At 56.1% G+C, this 21,813-nt stretch overlaps 1 pseudogene; it reads left to right on the forward strand.

Annotated features, from left to right (window-relative positions):
* Window positions 1–21,813, forward strand: part of LOC118967143 (immunoglobulin heavy constant mu-like) — a 103,852-nt pseudogene that overhangs the window by 74,215 nt on the left and 7,824 nt on the right.

Raw genomic sequence — 21,813 nt, forward strand, 5'->3', positions numbered from 1 at the left:
CCCATCTCCTCTTCTTATGGGGACTCCAGCCACCCTGGACCTCGCTGTAATTTGATCACCTCTTTGAAGACCCGTCTCAAGTGCTGTCACATTCTGAGCTCCTGTGGGTGAGGGTATCAGGAATTGGATTTGGGGGCACAATTTAGTACAAAGAGGCAAGTCAGGTTCTAGAACATGGCTCAGGTTGGGGTGCCATCAAAGGCCAGACCAGGAGGGGCCCAGAGGAGAGATTGTTACAGAAAATATTGTTACAGAAAATACTGGAAAACCTGAACTGGATCACTGACAGAAGAACCATGTGGCACTCGGAGGTCTTGGGGTGCTGAGGTTTATTTCACACCTGCGGCTCAGAGGGGAGTCATCTCCCGAGGTCTGAGCCCTGCACACAAGCAAGCGGAGGAATTTATGTTATTTTGATACGTGGCATGTCAGCATGTGAAGGACAGAGGAGGGGCCTGGAGGAGGGGAGGGGGGAGCTGGGGGGCTTTGCCAACGGAGGAAAAAAGCAGTCTGCTGACCTTGATGGGTGTGTCACATATTTTCCTTATCACCCCCCCCTCCTGATGCCCTTTTAAAGACTTCATTTTAGGGGCATCATAATTTTGGTTTATGATAGGGTTAGAATGGCTTGTATTTATACTTTCAATTGCTTTGAGCTAGGACTTTTTTCCTTATGACTCTTTCATTAACGACCTGAGTACTTTGTGAAAAACACAAATGATTATGTTTTTATGCATTTGTCTGTATGGGCCTTGTGTGTACAGGTTGAAATGAGCCCTTCAGACTCTTGATAAGCCTGTGCTTACCAAAAAACACCCAGTATTTTTCAGTCCTAATTTATTCTTATGCAGCTGAGCATTACACTCAGGCTGGCTTATCTGAGTGTGAGAGGACAGGTGCTGAAGGTGTAGGGCCACTGAGGGCAGCTCCCTTGGGTGGTGACCATGCACTTTATAACTTCTGTGCAGTTAAACATTCTAGAGAGGTACTTTGGAAATGCAGGCTGAGACTTGAGTTCAACTAGTAGAGACAGGTAAGCACAGCAAAACAACTTAACAATTACCCAAAAAACAATAGAAAGGGCAACTTTTTGAGGAATAGTTTAGTCAGAGGGGGCAGCAGCAGCAGAGAGTTTAATGCCCAGGAAGAGAGATTCCATTCTGGCTAGGGCCAGGATCCATGGAGCACAGGTTGTCATTAGTCAGAGGGTGATCGTCAGATGCGGAGGTGGAGAGGATCTGGAGGTCTGGCTGGGCTTTCTACTGATGTGTCTTTGTCCCCTTAAGAGTATGGGCTCTTCTCACCCTGAAATGATGGACCCATGGAGTGATGCCTGTAATTTTGAGGGCAGTAGGAGTGGTTACAACAACAATGCGGGGCCCAGTCCACTGAGGTTTGAGGGGGTCCCTTTTTCAATCTCTGACTCAGACTGAGTCCCCAGCCTGGAAGGAATGTACTGGGGTCAATAAGGAGATCAGAGCTCTTTCTATGGTATATTGCTGCAGCTGATTTAGGGTGGCTCTTAAGGGTTGGAGCTGGTCTCTTACTCTCTTATATCCTATCTGCTGTAGGTTCCCTGGGAGGCTTCCTAGACACAGAGGAGGGCGTCTGTACACTAATTCAAAAGGGGGAAGGCCTTGAGTCCCAGGTGTGCAATGAGCATGCAGGAGAGCCGGGGGCAGTAGGTCCAGACATGGGAGGCCAGTTTCTTGGCAAAACTTAGGGTTCCTTTGAGGGTGTGGTTTATTCACTCCACTTTCCCTGAACTTTGTGGCCAGTATGCAGTGTGGAGTTTCCAGCTAATGTTGAGAGATTTAGTTCAAATCTGTACTGCATCTGCTACAAAGGCAGGTTAGTACTGCTCTTTGAGGAGGGCTTCTAGTGAGTTTCCCTTAGGTGGGTGAGCTGATGGTGTTCGCTGACTAGATGCCTTCTAGTTGCAGTTGGGACAAAGATGTGTCTGTCAGGCAGCATCCAACATTTTTTTTAATTTAGGCAGGCTCCTTCAGTCGTGGCCCAGTCCTTCTCTTTTTCAGTGTACCCGGGTGGAGGGGCCTCCATGGGGGTGCTGGGCCATGGTGAGGGAAGGAGCTTTTTCTGTTTTTATTGGCCACTGTTTTAGCTGCCTTATCTGCCTGCTGGTTCCCTGTGTTATAGGGTTGTTTCCTTTTTGGTGTTCTTTGCAATGCAGACTTGCAAGACAGGAGGTACAGGAGGGCTTTTGTGACATTTGCACAGTTTTCCTGGGTGTCACTGGCAGGGAGGAGGTCATGTACAAACTGCAGGAGGGCACAGCATGTAGCTTCCCTCAGAAAGCTGGCAAGGTCTGCTGCCAATGCCTCTCCATAGAGGCTGGGTGAGTTCTTGAACTCTTGTGTAAGCCGCATCCATGTTAACTGCACCTGCCACACCATATCTGGTTCAGTCCATTTGAAGGCAAACAAGAGCTGGCTTTGGGGTACCAGCCAGAGATGGAAAAAAGAGTCTTTAAGTCCAGGCAAGTGAACCATTTGGCAGATCCTGGGATCTGGCTGAGGAGTCTGTACAGATTTGGGACCACCATGTGTAAAGAACAGTCACTCTGTTGATGGCTCCCAGGTCTTGAATAGGCCGGTGCCCTCCTCCTGGCCTCCTGACTGGCAGATGTGGGGTGTTCCGGGGCGATGAACTCGGTTAGAATGCCTGCCTCTCTGAGTCTGGTCAGGAGCTCCTGGATGCCTGCCCTCACCTCTTGTGATGGGGGCACTGCCGCTGTCTTTGTGGTGGGGCCCCTGGGGTTAATTCTTCAGTGACAGCGGGTCAGTTATGAGCAAGTCCAGGTGGGCTGTCTTCAGTCCATACAGAGGGAAGCAGCTCTGCATTCAGGTGGGCTACTTGAGGGGCCTGGGCACAGAACAGCCTCCTCTCCTCTTCCCTGGGTGTGGTTATTGCCAGGACGAGGGACCCTGGCTCCTCTTGGCCTGGGTTTGGTTTGAGGCTGGTGCGTCCAGTCGGTTCAGAAGTTGTTTGGGCTCCGAGCTTTGAGAGTATGTCTCGGCTGAGGAGGAGAATGGGGTACTCGGGCAGGTAGGGAAACATGTCGGTCTTTGTGGCCTCCAACCTCACATTGGTGGGCCTGGCAGAAGTGCTGCTGGACGGCCTGTGTCCCAGAGGCTCCGAGGATAGTTGCAGTCCTTCCGCTGAAGGAGCTACAGGGAGGGTGACCGTAGAGTGTTCTGCCGCTGGGTCAGCCATAAAAGGCGTGTGTTGCCCCCCACTTTCATCCTGACTGTGGGCTCCTGGGCAGAGCATGAGAGAGCCCGTCCCTGTCACTCTGAGTCTGTCCCTGCCGGGCCCCTGAGCCTTTGCCCGGGGGGCTCCTCCGGACAGCAACCGGGCTCCAGGGCTTTGCCTCACCGGGGCCTTCGTTCTCCCAGTGCCCCTTCCCTTCCCAGTAAGTGCCCTGGCCCCTGGCTGGGGGGTCCTAGGCCTCCCCCCTCCTGGCGGCTGGCTTTTCTCTGCTTTTTGCTCATCTCTCTTTCTTTAAGGGAAGCTGCCGGGAAATTTGCCTTTTTCTTCATTTTTCCCCTCAGCCTCTCTGTCAGCCTGAACTTCTCTGTTTAAATATACTTTGCTGGCAGTTTTAATGAGCTGAGTAATATTCATCCCAGCGAAGCCCTCAAGTTTTTGGAGTTTTCCTCTCATGTCTGGGGTGGCTTGAGCTATGTGTGAGGTGCTGACCATTTGTGGGCTCCCTGGTGACTCAGGACTGAAGGGGGTGTCAATGCGATGAGTGTCACACAGTCTCGACTCATAAAAGTGCCCAGGAGACTCACCTGGTTGTTGAATGACTGAAGATCCTTTGGTCATGTTCATATGCTTGTTGGACTGGCTTTGATCCCCTGGAGGAGGGCGTCCTGAAATCGGCGGATCTGGTGCTGGTCCCTTGGAGGTGGGGAAGTCCCACTCGGGGCGCGCCTCAGGGACAGTGATTTCAGCCCATGCACCCCAATCAAGGATCCCGGCTGCATCCTCTCTTCCATTGTGAACAGGGTGCAGAGAAGCTGTTGGCATCCTTTCCAGGTCTGTGCCGTGACAACAGACAAGGGAGCGGTGCCTCGTCTACAGAGGAGACCAGTCAGATTCCCGACCATTCACGCTCCTCTGAGACTTTGTTTGGTCAGCCTTGACTAAGGCACACCCGTAGAAGTCCCGGGCCAGGTCAGCTGAATCTAAATCACTGATATGCCGTGACGGCAAATGTGAATGCGGATTGGGGCCCATGCAGATTCCGTAGCACAGGCCTTGGAATCATAGACTCCATGCGGACTGAATGACTTCAGCTGCCCTGCACACGCACTCACACACACACACACACACACACACACATACACACACAGAGACCAGGTTTTAAACATTCTCCCCCTGGGAATGTCTACTTGTGAGACTTCTGAGAAGTCTCCAGGAGGTGATCAGGCTCCCCTTCCACTCCAACGGGTGGGACTGACTGGGTCAGGGGCCCGGGGGCCTTATCAGATTCGACATCAGAACCAGGTCCTCACCTGCCAATCCTCCTTGAGTCCTACGGGAATAGCAAAGCGGGGCCAGCCCAGGGCGAATGGGCGGGAGCCTGCCGAGGGGTCAGGTGGGGTGTGCCTTCTCCCTTGCGATCTCCTGTTCCATCACCACCCCACCATTGTCCCAAACTGGTGGCAACAAAGGACCAGGGCAGTTGGATTTCCCACTCAGGGAACCAAATGTTACAGAAAATACTGGAAAACCTGGACTGGATCACTGATGGAAGAACCAAGCGGCACTCGGAGGTCCTGGAGTGCTGAGGTTTATTTCACACTGACGGGCCCAGAGGGGAGTCATCCCCGAGGTCTGAGCCCTGGGCACAAGCAAGCACAGGGCAAAAGAGGAGAGGAGGAGGGAGCTGGGGGGGCTTTGCCAACTGGAGGAAAAAAGCGATTTACTGACCTTGACGGCTGGGTTGAATATATCCCTTATCACTACCACGTGCAGGAAACTCAAACCAGCATAAAGGTAACAGGAGCCACATCTGACCTGCCTGCAACGCTTGACTCTCCAGTTTTTGGTCAGGGTTCTCCAGAGTAACAGAACGAACAGGAGATAGAGAGATGGACAGATGGACAGACAGATAGAAAGGAAAGACTTGTATATATGGAGGGATAAATAAATAGATGGGTGGATATCTAGACAGACAGATGTTTGATAGATACATAGAGAAAGAGATAGGTGGATAGATAGGTAGGTAGGTAGATTGATACATAAATGATAGATAGATAGATAGATAGATAGATAGATAGATAGATAGATAGATAACCAGAAAGGTGGCTGGATAGATGAATAGATAGAGAGATAGGTAGATGGATGGATGGATGGATGGATGGATAGGTGGGTGGGTGAATGGATGGATGAATAGATAAAGAAAGACATGGATGGATGGACAGAATGACAGATAGATAGATGAAGTGATAGATATCAAGGCTAATAGATCCATCTATAGACAGCTGAGTGAGGCAGACGTGGCCTGGCCACAGGAAGTGTAGATCCGGGGCAAAGGCAGACACAGAGTAAATCATTCCATAAACATGAAGGGCCGTGTGATCACCTTCTGCGTGGAAAGCGTCAGGGGCTGAGAGGCCGGGTGCCAGGAGAGCCCCACCTTGGGGCCAGGGAAATCTCCCTGCGGAGTCACCCTGAAGCCAAGCCCTGGCAGGGACGGCCTGTCCCACCATCACGTACACAGGCAGGCAGGCATTCCCAGGACATATACAGAACTGTGGATCACTTGGAAAATCCAAACAGCTCAGTAGAGAAACAGGCAACGGAAGTGAACAGATGACTCACAAAAGATGTCCGAACACCTGCAAAACATGCGAAAATACACTGAGACACAGTCGTTACAAGAAAATGGAAACAAGAGCACATGGGAGAAAGCAGCTCTGGTTCCAGTGGCAGAGTCTAGCATGTGTGACAGCACCGAGCTCTGGGTGAGCTGGTGCCCACGGCGATGTGGAGGCACCGGAGACCAACCACAAGCAGCGGGCGTGGAGCCGAGTCCCTGGGAAGTCGGTCCGATGCAGCCTGGGCATCGGGTGCAACAGGAGCGCAGGCAGACTGCAGCCATCCTGGCCCAAGGGCTCAGACGGAGGGGTACAGGGCTGCGTTCCAAGGGCAGATTTCAGAAGGGGGAGCCACAGAGAGGGAACCCCAGAATTGCATGCAGATGTTACTCCAATCCTCTGATGATCCCCTGATTGTTTTTGTGTAAGGGAAACCCCAAAGGGCCAGGCAAAAAGAACCAGCTTACAGGTTGAAAGAACTGAGGGCACGTCAGCTACTGCCGCCCACAGGCACACAGGTTGTGCAGCATGAGTCCTGTCAGGCAAACTGCCTCCTGACATATGAACCGACACCTTTGTGAGGGGGGTTCAGAACCAATACTTCCATCCACAACACCAGGTAGATGTTTAAAAGTTACTAAATGTGAAAAGAAAAAAGAAAAGGAGACCCATAGTCTCTCAATACAAAGCAGTCAGTGGAGATCAGCTGAGACAAGGCCCCAATTCTCAAAGATACTGAAGCAGCTGCTTTAAGTTTGTTCAGAGACTTAGAGTAAAACATGTTTATGATGAGCGACTAGACTGGAGAGAATCTCTACGGAAATATCTCAGCGATTCACAAGAACCACACGGAAATTCCGGAACCAGGAAGTACAATTCTGAAATTGTTCTAAGGCACTTGAAGAACTTAACAGTAGATTTGAGAAATCGTAAGTGAGGTCAGAAAACTTAGATGTAACAACATATAGATGCTCTGTTTATATTCATACAGATACATAATAGATGTGATACATAGCTTTACATAACACATATGTTTTATATGTGATATATATTCTGCACATCATAATGATTCTTTTGATTCCTAAACAAAGAAGACATTCAATGTCCCACAGGACACTATGAAACATTAGAAAGTATGTCAAATCGGAGTCCCAGGAGACAAGGGCCAGGGTTGGGGCAGAAAAACTCTCTGAAAAATAAAAACTGAAAGATCCCAATGTTGTGAAAATCTCAGTTTACAGATTCAAGGAGCTCAGTTTGTAACAATAAATGTGATGTGCGACGCCGATAAAAAGCAGAGATGAAGAGGACACCTCGAACGCAGGCAGAGATGTGACACACACAGGGAACAAATCACCTCCGGCTTCTCACTGAAAGAAGAGTGGTCAGAAAACAGTAGAATGGCATCTTTCAAGTGTTGAAGATGGGTTCAACCAAGAACTCTATGTCCTGGGAAATATCTTTCAAAAATGAACATTTAATAGACATTTTTAGATACACAAAAGCCAAGGGAGTGTGGTGCCAGGACACCTGCCATAATGGAAAGGCAGTAGGAAATTAGACTGGAACATTAAAAATACATTACTAACACAAAAGAGTGTTGTAAGAGGGAATAAGGCTGCAGAAAGCACAGTTGGTGGATAACGTGAGAGGCACTCCCCCAAGATCTGGTCTGAGGGAAGAGGCCACCGTGGCTGTGCGGCCGGGCTTCGTGGCGGGTGTGGCATCAGATCAGAGCCACAGCCAGCCTGTTGTTCACGAACAAAGAAAACCAGAAAAATGAATACGCATGGTACATAACAAGAGTAAATATTTTCACAAAAATCGTGTTTCGGGTAGAGATATATGTGCATACATATATACAAAGAATATATGTGTATTGGACTACAACATAAAAAGTTTTTAGAAGGGTTGGGGTCAAAACAGTTTGAGAAACACTCATTTAACATCAGCGGAGGTACTAGTTCTATGCGACAAGGGAAAAATAGCTGTTGAGATTGAAAGGGAAGATCCAAAAATGTCATTATTTGCAAATGATATGACCGCTTACAAGCAAGGCCCGCCAGAACCTGCGGACAAGCTGTTAGAACTAACGGGAAAATCAGCAGGACGTCCAGATGCAAGACCGACTGACCGCAGCGGTCCCGCTCCTGCGGGCCGGCCAAAGCCTGGTTGGAAAATGCAAGACAAACAAGGCCCACCTCACAACGACGTAAGGGACCTTGTGGGAAAGGTCAAACCCACTGAAGGACGTCAGACAATCTGAACACACGGAGAGGGGCCCGAGTCAAGGGCGGGGGCGCCGGGGTCTGTCCCCTGGACCGAGGAGGACGACGGGAACTCCCAACCACAGCGCCAGCTGGGTTCGCGCGGCTGTTAGAGTCTGAGATCCACCTACAGCTCGGACAGCGTTGAAACATAAGCACGAAGGATGAGGATTTTAGGGAGGCAGGTCCCCCGGGTGTGGGCGTCCACCCGGAACTGCCAGGAAGAGGACGGCACTCGTGCACACGTGGACACAGCCCAGCCCCAGGAGAGGGCCCAGCACAGAGCAAGTGTGGGAGCCCCCAGGCGGCGGGAAAGTGGGGGCCTGGGCGGAAAGCAGGTCTCCGATGAAGAACCGCTCGTGGGTCTCTCCGTGGCACCATGTGCAAGGGGAGTGGTGGTCGTGGAGGGATCAGACACTGCGACAGGAGCCAGCTCAGGGGCAAAGCGGACAGGCCACCTTGTGCCCATCTGCCCAGCCCACCCTGTAATCACCCACCTGAGCAACGGGGCACACATCCGAGCCCAGGGCAGCTCCCAGCCTGCTCCATGGCCCTGTTGGTCCAGGCCCTCCCTGCCCCCAGGAGGCCCCTCTGCCGGCCCCACCTCCTGGCGCCAGGCCTAGTTACTGTCACGGGGAGTCAGACGGTGTGTAGATGACTACAGTGACTATGACCACAGTGAGACCACCCATCGCAGTAAAAGGGCCGATTTCTCAGAGCCCTCGCACCACCTGCACGCCCGGGGCCGCCTCTGAATCCTCGGCAGCACCCACTCCTGTAGTATGTTGCAGCAACGCTGGAGGCAGGCCGCCAAGCTGGAGGTCTCCTGGACAGGGACCCAGAGCTGACTCTTTCCAAAGTACAAGGCAGAAATCACAGGCTGCTGGGGACTGGCCATGTCCAGTGTGGCCAGGGAGGAGTGTAGGGACAGGAACAGAGCTTGGGTGCAGTTCAAGGGGGCAGTGCTGGGGACAGTGCTGGGAGGGTAATGCTGAGGGGGCAGTATTGAGAGAGCAGTGCAGGGGGCAGTGCTGAGGGGCAGTACAGGGGTCAGTGGCGGGTAACAGTGTACCAAGGGAGTAGCACTGAGGGTTTGGTGGAGGAACCACAGGCCCGAAGCCACAGAGCCAGGATTCGGCGTCCAGGGACCATACTCTGGGTGTGGCTCAGCCCCGACAGGCCATGGGGCTGCACCACGTCCGCAGAGACCATGAGCACAAAAGCCCTGTCTGGTCTCCGCAGGCCTCAGGAAAGTGAAGCCCTCAGCCTTCTGTCAGTCCCCCACCCAGGGGCTCTGTCAGCACCCCCTCCACCATGGAGAAACGGAGGCAAGGAGCAGGCCCCTCAGCCAAGCAGAGAGGGGGCTGGGCACCCAGTTGGCAGCCCTGAGCCCTGCGATTCCCAGGGAAGCACCTGCCTCAGCCTCTCCTTCCAAGGCCCCAACTGAGACAGGGCACCAGCTGTGGGGCGTGTCCTCCCTCTTGGGGACTGGCCATATTGCCCAGGCCTCTGTCACTGTGGGTACGGGTACAGCTGGACCACAGTGACACTGCTGATGCTCAAAACCAGCCGGCCCACCAGGGCTGGGCGCCTTCCCCACATGCCACCCTCCCAGACATCCTGGGGAACTCAGCGTAGCTCTGCCCAGAGAGCCAGGCGGGGCCCCTGCAGGCTGAGAGCTCCCCCCCAGGGCCCCCATGCTCTCCAGGGAACCTGAGACAAGCCAGAGGCCCTCAGGTGGGGAGGGCAGGAGGCTCCATCACGGGGAACCTGCTGCAGCGTTTCCGGTGGCGACCGCACAGGAGGCTGGCAGCTCCCCACAGATCAGGGCCTCGGCCGCCCACCCGGCCCACCCTCCCCCGGGCCCCGGGGTGTGTCTCATCTCCCACCTCCACAGCGGGGTGTGTGTCCATGGGGTCCTAGGGTGTGCCCATTCCCCACCCCTCCCCTCAGAGAGGACATTCTGCACAGGAGCCCCTCACAGCAGAACAACCCACACGGTGGCTCAGAAGGACCCCAAAGCCCCTCTGTGAACCCTCTGCCCCCCTGCCATGGGGGATCCCCTCCTTCAGCCTCTGCAGCAGCCCCTGCAGACAGGATGGACCCAACACATCACGGACACTGGCCAGGCTGGGCAGCAGGGCGCAGGCTGCATCTCAGATCCAGGACAGACATGCTCTGCACCTGGGAGGAGGGAGCCACTCTGCCCACAGGGAGGGCTGGGGGCAGCTGGCCTCTGCCTCAGAGCCCACCCACCCAGGGGGCCCATCCTGACACCAGACCAGCTCCCAGCACCCTCAGAACCCACAGGCACTGGGTGCTCAGAAGAGACATCTAGTACAGGGGAACCCAACCTTTCCATCGGACAGGGTTGCTGAGCCCTCAGCAGGCCAGGAGTTTTCTGGTCCTGCCTGAACCACGGTGGCATATGGTAGCTGGTCCCATGAAGACACTCTTCAGGCGAGAAAGACCCACCCCCAAGTGGGCCCTCTAGAGGGGACCCTGGACCTGAGTCACCACGCAACCTGTCCAACCAGAACACGCCCCCTTGCCCCCACCTGCATCCTCAGGGAGACAGTGATGCCTGTCGAGGGGCTCTGAGCCAGGAGATGGCCTTCCGGAAACACAGCCAGGGAGGACGCCCAGCAGCCTCCCTGCCCGGGGCCCTTGACGGAATTCGTACCAGCCTGAGGCACCGTGGGTATAACTACGGGTGGGGATCACAGTGACTCAGGCTCGGTGTAAAACCTGCCCAGGGCCATCCAGGCGCAGGCAGGCTGAGACACAGAAGCCCACAGCTTCTGGTCCAGCCCCACCCAGCAGGACCCTGGCCCGGCAGCCCACCCCCGGAGGCCTCCAGGTCACGGATGCAGCTGGTGGATGCTGAGCCACCCTGCGTCACTGTGGGTGTGCTGGGAGCTACCACAGCAGGAAAGGTCGTGGCTAAAACCATCCCTCCGGCTCTGGGGGCCCAGCCCCAGCCCGAGGTCAGAGAGGGGAGCCCAGGTCCCAGCCAGGCACTGTTCACTGACTCCCCGGGGACGCCAGCAGCCCAGCTGCTTCCCAGAGCCCATTCAGTGATGAGGACAGATGGCTGGGCCGTCAGTGGTCCAGGCCCTGACCTCGCCCTCCTGCTCAGCTCCAGGGTCCTTGGCTAGAGCTGACCTGGAGGCCAGGGCCCCTCAGGGGGACAGGAGCACCCCATGCCCGCCACTCCTGCACTGGGGCCAGGGCCGCAAGCATGACCTCCGTACATGATGCAGAGCCAATGCCAGGGGCACAGACGCCCGCCCCATGGACCCGGGCCCAGAGGCTGGCACCCAAAGGCCCCCGAGCACTGCTGGCCCCGCACGTCCACCAGGACCACAGGCCCCCTGTCCTCTGCCCCTAGCCCAGGGCCAGCCGGGGTGCGAGCTCACAGGGGGCAGGCTTGGAGAGCACCACATGGGCCAGAGCTCAGCCAGGCCTCAGGCCCCTTTCAGAAAGCCTGGGTGGGCAGCCAGCACACAAGGGGTCAGGCAGGGACAGGCCACCCGGGGCAGAGCCCTGGCTGTGAGCGAGTGGTGCCCCTGCCCTCACCTGCAGCTGCACCCACTGCCCGCCCCACAGACATAGCCACCCAAGCAGCCTCCTCCCTGGAGCCCCCATCACACAGCCCTTCCCAGGCCCTCAAGGCTCCCTGTCCCAGCTCTGGGGGTTCGGCCACACCAGGCAGCCACATCCACACCCCAGAATGCCCAGCCCACCAGGGAGCTCTACATGACAGGCACATACCAACTGGCTCCCACCCACCCACCCACCCATAAGCCCGGGCCTATCTCCAGAGGGCCTGGTGCCCCACATGGACGGAGGGCTCAAGGTGGCACTCACGGGGCTCCTCTCCTGGGCAGAGGTGCCTCCAACCTGGGTCCCAGAGAGACAGTGCTGGTAACAGGGGGAGCAGTGGGCCTGAAGGACAGCCGAAACCCCCGGGCACCCTGCTCTCCCGTGGTGTGCCTGGCGCTGTGTGGAGACTCCCCCACACCACTGCCCACACGCAGGAAGCAGAGAAGCTCCAGGCCAGTTCAGGGTCTCTGAGCCCCTCTTGCCTCCCCTCCTGCATGGCCCCAACCCTCTGGTCCAGCACCAGGCTTAACACATGTGACTCAAAACACAATTGCAGACATTTCCCAACGTTCCGAGGCAGTAGAACGCCCGGGAGCAGTCAGGCCCTTATGGTCGCAGTTACTGGACCGCAGAACACTCTGGGTGACCAAGGAGAGCAGGTCATTTAGAAGACGGGGTCCATCTGCCCAGATTTCTCAAAAAAAGCTTATCAATGCCTATAAAACGCACAGGAGAGAAAATATGATCCAAAAATATTATGCTCACTAAATATATCTTCCACATGCGTGACCTTGGGGGACGGCCCCTTGAGTCCGTCCTCATTGAGGAAACGTATAGAGAGAGGAAACATCCTAGTGTTTAGCTGTCGGAAAATATACTTTCATTTTCAATATTCTATATTACACATATTAAATGTATATAGATATGAATATATACATACATACACACATTTGTCCAATACATATACTACACACTATTGAATATAAAATCATTTGTCTGAATGAGGATGAATTTTATACAACCAACGCAAAATTGGAAAAATACATAACCATTTAAAGTAAGCCTTAGAGCCTGCACCGCAGGGCACATACGGTGTGTGGATCAGCACGGGTTCCCTGGTGCGCACGAGGCGCATGTCCTTCGCCCTCGTTGGCTGCGTTGGGGTGAGGAGGCATCTCATAGGGTCCAGAGCAAACATGGGCAGCAGTGTGAGTGCAGCAGAGCTGCGATGCCAAAGAGGAGCGCGGATGACACACCAAAAATGTGCTTAGTTTACCCCAAAGCTCCAGGAAAAGATGCAGACGGGAGAGAATGTTGGGCAGGACTATGGACAGTGGCACTGTGGTACACAGAGAGCTCAGGGGACCCACAGAGGACACTGCTGTCCCCAGGGCCATTGCATCTGAGCCCATCTGTGCTGCATTCCTTGGAAACCAAGAGGAAGATGTGCAGAGGAGGCTCAGGGCCCAGGACTCTCTGTGGCAGCAGCTGCCAGGGCGTAGGGGCTGACCCAGATGGGGTGCTCATGCTCGCCGCCCCGGGATGCAAACTGCCCCAGTGATGAGCAGCTGCACAGGCCACCCCCGGGTGCAGAGCAGGGCCCAGGATGGAGAGAGCACGGGCGGGGTCCCGGGGACAGCGGGGTGTGGTGCAGACATCCACCTCTCACCCGCAACTCAGGCTCTGCCTTCCAGACACACCTCCACACAGTACTGCCCTCACCTTCCAGGATCTGTGTAAAGCAAAACATAGAATATTTTTTGTAACTCGGGACTTCCTCTTTCAGCAAGCCCAGGGAAACTGGTATCACCCACAGAATCCAGTATGTACATAAAGGACGACCTGACATCTGCCAGACACCACCCGGGAGGAAGGGTCAGATTGCATAGGAATAGTGGGGACAAGCCCTTCGGCAGGGGTGCCGGCACAGATCAACTTTCTGAGAGTGACAACCTCTCCGTAGACTCCTACAGCTTCACCCCTGGTTTACACCAACCAGCATGGGGGCTGGGACGCAGATGCCGCCCAGGGAATCCACCTGTGGTCAGTGTGGTTCGCAGAGGATGCACAGGGCCTGAAGTTCCACCGCTGGCACGCACAGTCTCTGCCAGTGAGCCGGAGACCACGAGGCTTCTGAGCCCATCCCAAGGAAATGCCTACAGATGGCTGGTCCAGAGTTTAATTCATGAAACCACGAGTGACAGCTCTGAACTGGGGCAGTACTGATGATTTTAAACAGCAGCCACACAATGTACCAATAGGTGAAGAAAGCTCAACAGAAAAATATTGCCAAAGATGAAAATCTCAGCCATAAACATTCTTCACAAATAAGAAAAGACGCAATTGGGTTTATGAATGAAAATCATAACACCAAACACAACTGCTCACAGAGATCGAAAGTCAGCCAGAGGAGACCAAGTACAGCCACAGTGACAGAAGGACTTTTATTAAAACCTGCACGAGACAAGTTGAAAGACCCCACAGACAACAGATGGGGACATGGGGACAGAGTGAGATGAATGTGGAGCAGAGTAAAACTGTACGGAGTTAAGGAGCAGAGATAGACAAAGGAGACAGGCAGAGGAGAGGGAACACACAGCCGTGGCATCCGTGGAAGAGGGGGGAGTCCGGCCCGCTTACGGCACGTGTCCAGGAGTCCCCACAGCAGGTGGACTTTCTCAGGCTCGCAGTGTCCCTATCACGGTGTGTCTAGCATATCTTATTTCAGGATGGAGTGTTTCGATTCCACTTCAAAATGTTTTTGCTATGCTCTTACTTCTGGTAGACCCTTCTGGAAAGAATTGATTTGAGCAGCATTCAAAATGCCAAGTCATGGATAAGGTGGACAACAGGTGCTCTTAGATCTCTAACCGGCCACATTCAGCACCAGTGGATAAGGGACAGCACCTCGACTCAGGCTGGGAGCAGATGGGGGCACCAGGCAGTCTTTGCCCCACCAGCCTGTCCTTCACTAAAAGCTGCTGAAACCTGGAGGCAGCCTGTGTGCCATGTCACATGAATAAAGAAGCAGTGTGTGTGTGTGTGTGTGTGTGTGTGTGTGTGTGTGTGTGTGTCTGTGCAGTGGGTAGACTCGGCCATGAGGGAGAGGGGCTTTGTGCGATTGGAGAGAATACAGATGAACGTAGAGGGCGTGAGGCTAAGCAAGACAAGTTAGAGAAGACAAACCCCATACGGCCTCCCTTATGTGAGGGATCTGCAGAAGCCAAACTTGTTAAAAATAAAATGGTCATTTCAAGGTAGAATTAGGGAGATGTCCTTTTAAGGTATAACCTTGAACCAGTGGGTAATATACACCCGGGAGGTGTGACCGCCTGAGGAGCAATCAGCGAGCAGCGCTGGTTCATGAACTTCCGACGAGCTGACACCAGATCTTAACTATTCCCAGAACAAAAAAGAAACAGAAACTACGAGACTGGGCAGAGGTGCTGGCGAACGCGATGACGACAATGTTATCGCACAGGACAGATGCAGCACACCCATGACCGTACACATTAAACGTACACGGTTACATGCCATTTATATCTCAATTTTAGAAACACACTACTTTCTTTTAAAATAAGTACATAAATGACGGTGACTGGAGAACACTTTGAACAGTCAAGAATCCAAGAACAGGTTTCCATGACCCCCACATGGTGAAAAGATGTCAGCCACCAAATGACACCACAGAAGCGGGCACCCAAGGACAGGGGCACACATCCCACGTAGTTCCCGGTACGGCTGGGGCCAGACCACCATGGAGACAGAGCAGAGGGAGTGGGCGTCTGCCCTGACTCACCCTCAGGCCCTGGCTGGGCCCGGAGAAGCCGGGAGGCTGCCGCACTCCTGACCGCTGGCATCAGTGGCCAAGCCCAGCAACAGAGGCCCAAGCAGAGCAGACGGCTCGGGCGGCAGTGCAGGATGGGAGGCCTGGGTGGAAGCGGAGGCAGGGAGACCACGAGCTTCCCATGCACACACGGCAAGAACGGACTTAGTTGTGAGGAACACAGTTAGCCCAACACCCACAAAACAGCCAAGAGAGGCGACCTGTGGAAAGCTTCCTTCAGACACCCTTACACGAGACAGTGAGACAGGACTGAGACCAAGCGTGTCTGTCCTCAAAGTACTGCGTGGGCTTAGCGTGCCCCTTAGAGGGACAGACTTCCCACGCAGACCCCAGAACGATGCCCGCTGTGCAGCACAGGAGCCTCACGGTAAAATGCGGGAAGTTGGACAGCTTGAGCAAATCCATTACTCTGGGATGAAATGCCAGCTCTGTGTCACCAGGAGATGGCTCTGCCTGGGTCCTTCTCCCCGGGCTCTGTCACCTTGGGAGGGAGTAGGGCAGATGGCAGCAGCTGCCAGCATTTGCTGAGTGCCTTCTGCACCAGGCTCTTCACCTCACTCTCTCTTTTATTCAGCGAGACTCGAGAAAGCAAGGTGCCACTATCCCTATTACTACAGAGGAGGGTTCTGAGGCTCAGAGCAATCAAGTGGCACGGCCAAGCCAGACCCGTGCGGTGGCCCCTGCTCCTCCCTGTTGCAGGGGCTGCGAGGGCAGGGGCCACGGGGAGTAGCATGGCTCAAAGCCCACGCAGCACCACTGGTGGGAGAGCCCTCACCATGCATTGGCAAGCGGAGGCCGGCACCTCACATCTGAAGCGCCGAGTTCCTCCCATCCAGATGCAGAGGGAGTCACGTTCCCACAGTTTTGTGCATCTTGGGACTACATCGAAGGGACACCCACTTTCTATCGCACAGCTTGGGCGCCCAGCCCTGACCGCGGTCACCTCCACAAGCTCCGGGCTCACCCTCCCTGCTGCCCTCCCCTTCACCTGTGCTGGGAACCTGCGGCGCAGGAGCCGCTGGGAGGATGAGGAGGAAGTGAGGGCCGAGAACTCTGGGCAAGAAGGCCCTGGGGAGCAGAGCCGGGAAACTGCCTCAAAGTGCATGAAGCTGGCAGTGCAAGTAAATGCACACAAGTGCATGCAGACAGTGAGGAAGGGCCGTTTGTCTGGCCGCTCTTCCTGCCCTGACATGGTGAGGGCGACTGTCCCACTCCCTCCCTGCCGGGAGCCGACCTACTCTGCCTGCCTGACGGCACAGCCCAGGAGGCCGTGGATGGATGGGTGCCGCACACGGGCCTCCAACGGGAGGGCTACTGACATCTGTTCTGTTGCTCAATCTGACTATTCCCCTAGACTCACACAGCCCCCATGAATCAGAGAAATCCCCAGAGAAAAGACTGTCCGCAGTCGTAGAGCAATCACAAAACTCAGCCTGTGCCCCTGCACGTTCCCCCAGGCCGGTGGGCTATTGTCCCTGGGCTGGGAAACAGAAGAAGGTTCAGGAGACATCAGGGCACAGCTCCCTGGCCAGCCGGGCCCAGCGTGGCCCCCAGGAGGACCAAGAGGTGCCCACCATGGGTGTGCGTCAGGAGAGCAGGTGGCAGAGTCTTGGTGGAGCTCCCTTAGGACCATGACTGCAGAGGGCACGGGAAGCACTGTCACCGTCCGCAGAGTGAGCGCTGCCCCTTCCACTGGGAGTGGATTCAGGGGGCTGTGGAGACAACACGCCCCGCAGCGAGCTGGAGGTGGAGTCCAGGCCAGCGAGTTCTGAGACCCATTCAGAAAACAGTGTGGCCCTTGGAGAAATTTAACCTGAGATTAGAATCCAAAGGCATGAGAGCCACAGAAAAATCTTGAAGAAGAAAACATGACGACCTTCCCTGATTGGAAGAGCAGGGGGACAATCCGAGGAGCAGGTTATGCCATAAGCCCCCGAGTGACACATGCCTGATGACGGTGCTGTGACTATGTCATGTGACCGGTCTCCCCTGCCAGGCCTGGGGGCTCTGCCCGTGAACAGGCTCAGCCTCTGCCAGTGTCTGTGCCCTCACTCCCTCAGCCAGTCGCCGACGCCGTCCCTCCTTCAGGGACTCCTGGACCCGCTGGGGCTGGACTCCCGCACCCCCACCGCCAGTGAGGACAACGGCCGCCCCAGCACTGACCCCGACTACAGGCTGGGCATAGAGCGTGGCCAGTTTCCTCTGATGCTGGGGAGACCGGAGCAGGAAGGCCGCAGTCGCCCCTCACCTCTGCTTCCTCCCGGATCCCCCGCGTGGGATTCCCTTTCAGAGTACCGCCCTTTCACTTTCCAGACAGCTTGTCAGCGTAAAGGGGTGATGGGGCAGCATGTCCTCTGAGACTCGGCTGAGTGTCCGTGTCCCTGCAGTGAGGACGCGGATGGCCTGCCCTTGTGGCGCACTGCCCTCAGGGTGCAAACCCAGGAGCCTGTGCTTCCATCACTGAGTCCCCCCTCCCGCTGGTGGTACCAGGAGCAGCCAGTCTGTGCCAGGCACAGAGGACAGGTTCCAAGCAAAAGGAGATGCCCCGGACCCGGGGGAGGCCTTGCTCTGGATACGGAGATGTGCAGGAGGGTGCAGTCCCCGCTGCCCTTCCTTCCTGCTTCAGCCTTTGGTGCGCAGACCATGGCAGCCACGGCCCCGTCACGGAGGAACGGCGGAGATGCGCACGGGGTCGGCAGCACAGCACCTCATGCTCCGCGGCTGAGCAGGCTCCCTTCCAGGCTCCGGGTTCTGGGAGAAGGCAGACATCAGCCCGGCTGCCCGCTGTTGGCAGGCCTCTGTGGCCTGGGTGACTGTCCCCCTAGTCAGTCCCTTCCCTCGGGAACGTGGGGGACTCAGGAGGTTTCTCAGGACTTGCTTGCCTCCCCACCACTCTTCTGGCCATAGGGTGGGGTGGGGACATGGCAGGAGGAACTGGAGCCCCGTGTTTTCTTTGAACATTGTGCTCCCCACCCACCACCCATGTTTCTCTTCTTTGCCTCCCCTTTTTCTCTGTTGTTTCCTCAGTTTGCGTGTGTCCCCAGATGCTAGCGGAGGGAAGTCCTGTTTCTGTCTGTGGCCTCTCTGTCTCCTCGGGTGACGGCTCATGACGGCAGCCACATTTGCTCTCGTGTTGCTTCTGTCCTGACAAATAAAACCACAAGACTTTCCAATGCAATTCATGCCAGTAAGGACCTTCCTTCTGGAGTGGAATAGCCAAGGGTCAGGAACCCAATGGAAGAGGCCAGCAGGAGTGCAAAGACACACTCCCCCCACAATGTGAGGAATACACCCGGTATCTCCTAAGGACACTGTTCTGGACCAAGGTGCCAGGTCCTAGGGAAGCAGCCCAGGTGGGATCAGCTCACTGAGGCCAGAGCACCAGGGCCTGGAGGCCGTGGAGACCACTGAGTCCTCCAGCAGCCCCCTGCACCCCAGCAAGTCCTGCCCATCACTGCGTCAGCCACCCAAGCAGAGGTCAGGTGTCATCTCTGACTTCTCCAGCTGCTCAGTGAGCAGAACACATGTCGTTCCCTCCTACCTTCCATCATCACTGACCCGACGGCCTTTCCCTTTGGACATCAGTGCCCCTGTGCCAGCTAGAGAGCCACGTCTAGCTCACGGGCTATTGTCAGAAGTAACCAACCACAAGTGTGCCCTTATTAACAAGGGACCAGGGGACTCTCTCCACCTGCCTTCAGAGGTTCAGCCCTACGCTCAACTCCAAGTGCCGCTCAGGGCAGCCAGGCCAGAAGAAGCCTTCCCAGGTGCCTGTCCTGGAGTGGGTGGGGCCCCACCACAAGACTGCGGCTGTGGGCTAAACACGGGCAGTGGGCCCAGCTCTGGCCAGTCCATCCCACCAATCCAGATGCCATGCCTGGCGTTTGCCGGGACTCATTCTTGGGATGCCCCCATCTTTCTCCAGCACTGGCAGGAGCTGTCTGCCTTGGGGCACCTCGGGGGGACACCACATTGACCCCACCACTGAGGCAGGCCTCTCCCAAACAGCACATCCCTGACCCTGCTCTTATTTGTAAAGGAAAAGGAAACCACAGGGGCATCCTTAAAACAGAAGACCCGGCAACACAAACTTGGCCCAGACCCAGAAATGGCCACAGGACTGGGTCTCCTGGGCTCTGTGGGTGCCCCACCACCTGCCAGCCTCAGGGTTTTGGCTGAGCGGGGAACCACAGTGCTACCTGGGAGCACAGTGATTGACAGCTCTACAAAAACCCTGCAGCACTCCCTGGGATGCTGGGCACCTGCCCTACTCCCCATGCAGACCAGGGGGAGGGGGTGATGCTGAAAGGGGGACATCCAGGTGCGCCAAGGAGGGGCAGCCCTCCGGTGGAGGCCATCACCAGGGCCCTGTGCCATGGTGGTGTGCACAGGGCCCTGGGGTGCTGGGGACAATGCAGGGACTGACACTGAGCCACGGAGTAGCCAGGGCATTGGAAGGTGACCTTGTGGAACCAGGGAGGACTCAGGTTCCCAGACCCAGAGCTGACAGCAGGAGGGAGCAGACAGCTGACTTCCTGGCCTCGGGGCTCCCTGGGGGCCCTGGCTGAGGGGTTTCTGTGGCCGCAGCAGGGGCCAGCTCAGCATGCCCATGCTTTCTTCAAGCACTAGGGCCAAGGTGCCCTGGTTGCTGCCTCCTCAGAAGCCTGTGGCCCCACCTACCCCTGGTACACAGGGGTCTGTGTGCCCATGGGCAGAGATATCAGCTGTATCTACTCCACCCTGTGGGGTGGGTAGCCCGGCTGTGTCTGCTGCACCCTGTGGGGTTGGGGGGCAGCTGTGTCTGCTGCACGCTGTGGGGTGTGGAGCCTGGCTGTGTCTGCTGTACCCTGTGGGGTCAGGGAGCAGCTGTATCTGCTGCACCCTGTCGGGTCGGGGGGCAGCTGTGTCTGCTGCACACTGTGGTGGGAGCGCAGGTGTGTCTGCTGCACCCTTTGGGGTGCGAAGCCCGGCTGTGTCTGCTGTGCTCAGGCACTGAGTATTTGCATGGTGGGGAGCAGAGACTGTGTCCCTGTGTAATGCTCTTGATTTATGGGGACAGGGAGTCCAGGTCATCGTCACCCAAGGTAAGAGGCTTTCTCTCTGCCCCTCTGTCCCAGGGCTGGGAAGCAAATGCCCAGAGGTTGCTGGGTCTGTATGGGGTGGGGCTCCTGCTGAGGCCGTTCGGCCTGCGTACTGCTGAAGGCCTTTCTGGGGAGAGGGCTCGTGCCTGTGGATAGCAGGCTGGGTAGAGCTGGTTCTGAGTTGGGGGCTCGGGGGCTTGAGGATTCGGGGCTGTGTGCCATGCCAGGCGGGGTTCTGGGTTTTTGTACACCCCCTAACTGGGCCCATGGCAATGTGACTCCTTGGACCACTGGGGCCAGGGAATCCTGGTCTCCGTCACCTCCGGTGGGTGCTGGCATTCCCCTCACCCCAACTGCACTTGGGGAGGTCTGGGGAGTCAGGGCCTCCCTGTTGAGACACTAAGACATTCTGGAGGTTGGGAAACTGAGCCACGGAGAGGGTCCCCCTGAATGCGGCTGAGATAGACGTGCCCCGTCCCAGGGGCGGCTGCAGGGTGGGGACCAGGTGGCCCCTTTGGCAGCTGGCCATCCCCTCCACCCTCGTCTGGACCTCCCCTGGCTGCTGCTTGCGGGCTTCGCCGCCCCTGAATCTCTGGGGCAGTGGTCGTCAGGGCAGACAGGACTTCTGAGTCCCAGTTAGGGCAGTCAGTTTGGTGCCTGGTTTCTGAGGGCAGCTCCATGGGGCTCCTGGGGACAGTGTGGGTCCCCATGGCCTCAGCACAGTGTCCGGTTAGGCCCTTGGTTATGGAGGGATGAGGAAGGAGATTGTGCCACTGTGATTACGATGCTATGGACGTGTGGGGACGTGGTACCCGGGTCAGCATCAGCTCAGGAAAGAACAGCCCTTCCAGGGCTTGTATCTTCTCTCCTGTCCATAGTACTTTCTCAGCTGGTCCTGGGGACGTGTCCCTCAGAGTCCTGCACAAGCTGGTCAGGCGGGGATGCGAATGGGTGCTTAGGGACTCCAGGGCCTCTTGACTTTATGGGGCTTTTTGAGAATTGGAACAATGCCAGCAGGCCGCACGGAGTCACCCATCCCCTGAAAGGACGGGAGGCAGGAAGGGCCGTGGGGGGACGAGGGGCCACAGCACATTAGGGCTGTGGGGAGACACTTGATGTTAGAGTCACAGCGCTGGCCTGTGGGGTGTGCTGGGTGGCTGTCC

Source organism: Manis javanica, chromosome 8 (assembly GCF_040802235.1).
Source record: "Manis javanica isolate MJ-LG chromosome 8, MJ_LKY, whole genome shotgun sequence".
Taxonomy (NCBI): Eukaryota; Metazoa; Chordata; class Mammalia; order Pholidota; family Manidae; genus Manis; species Manis javanica.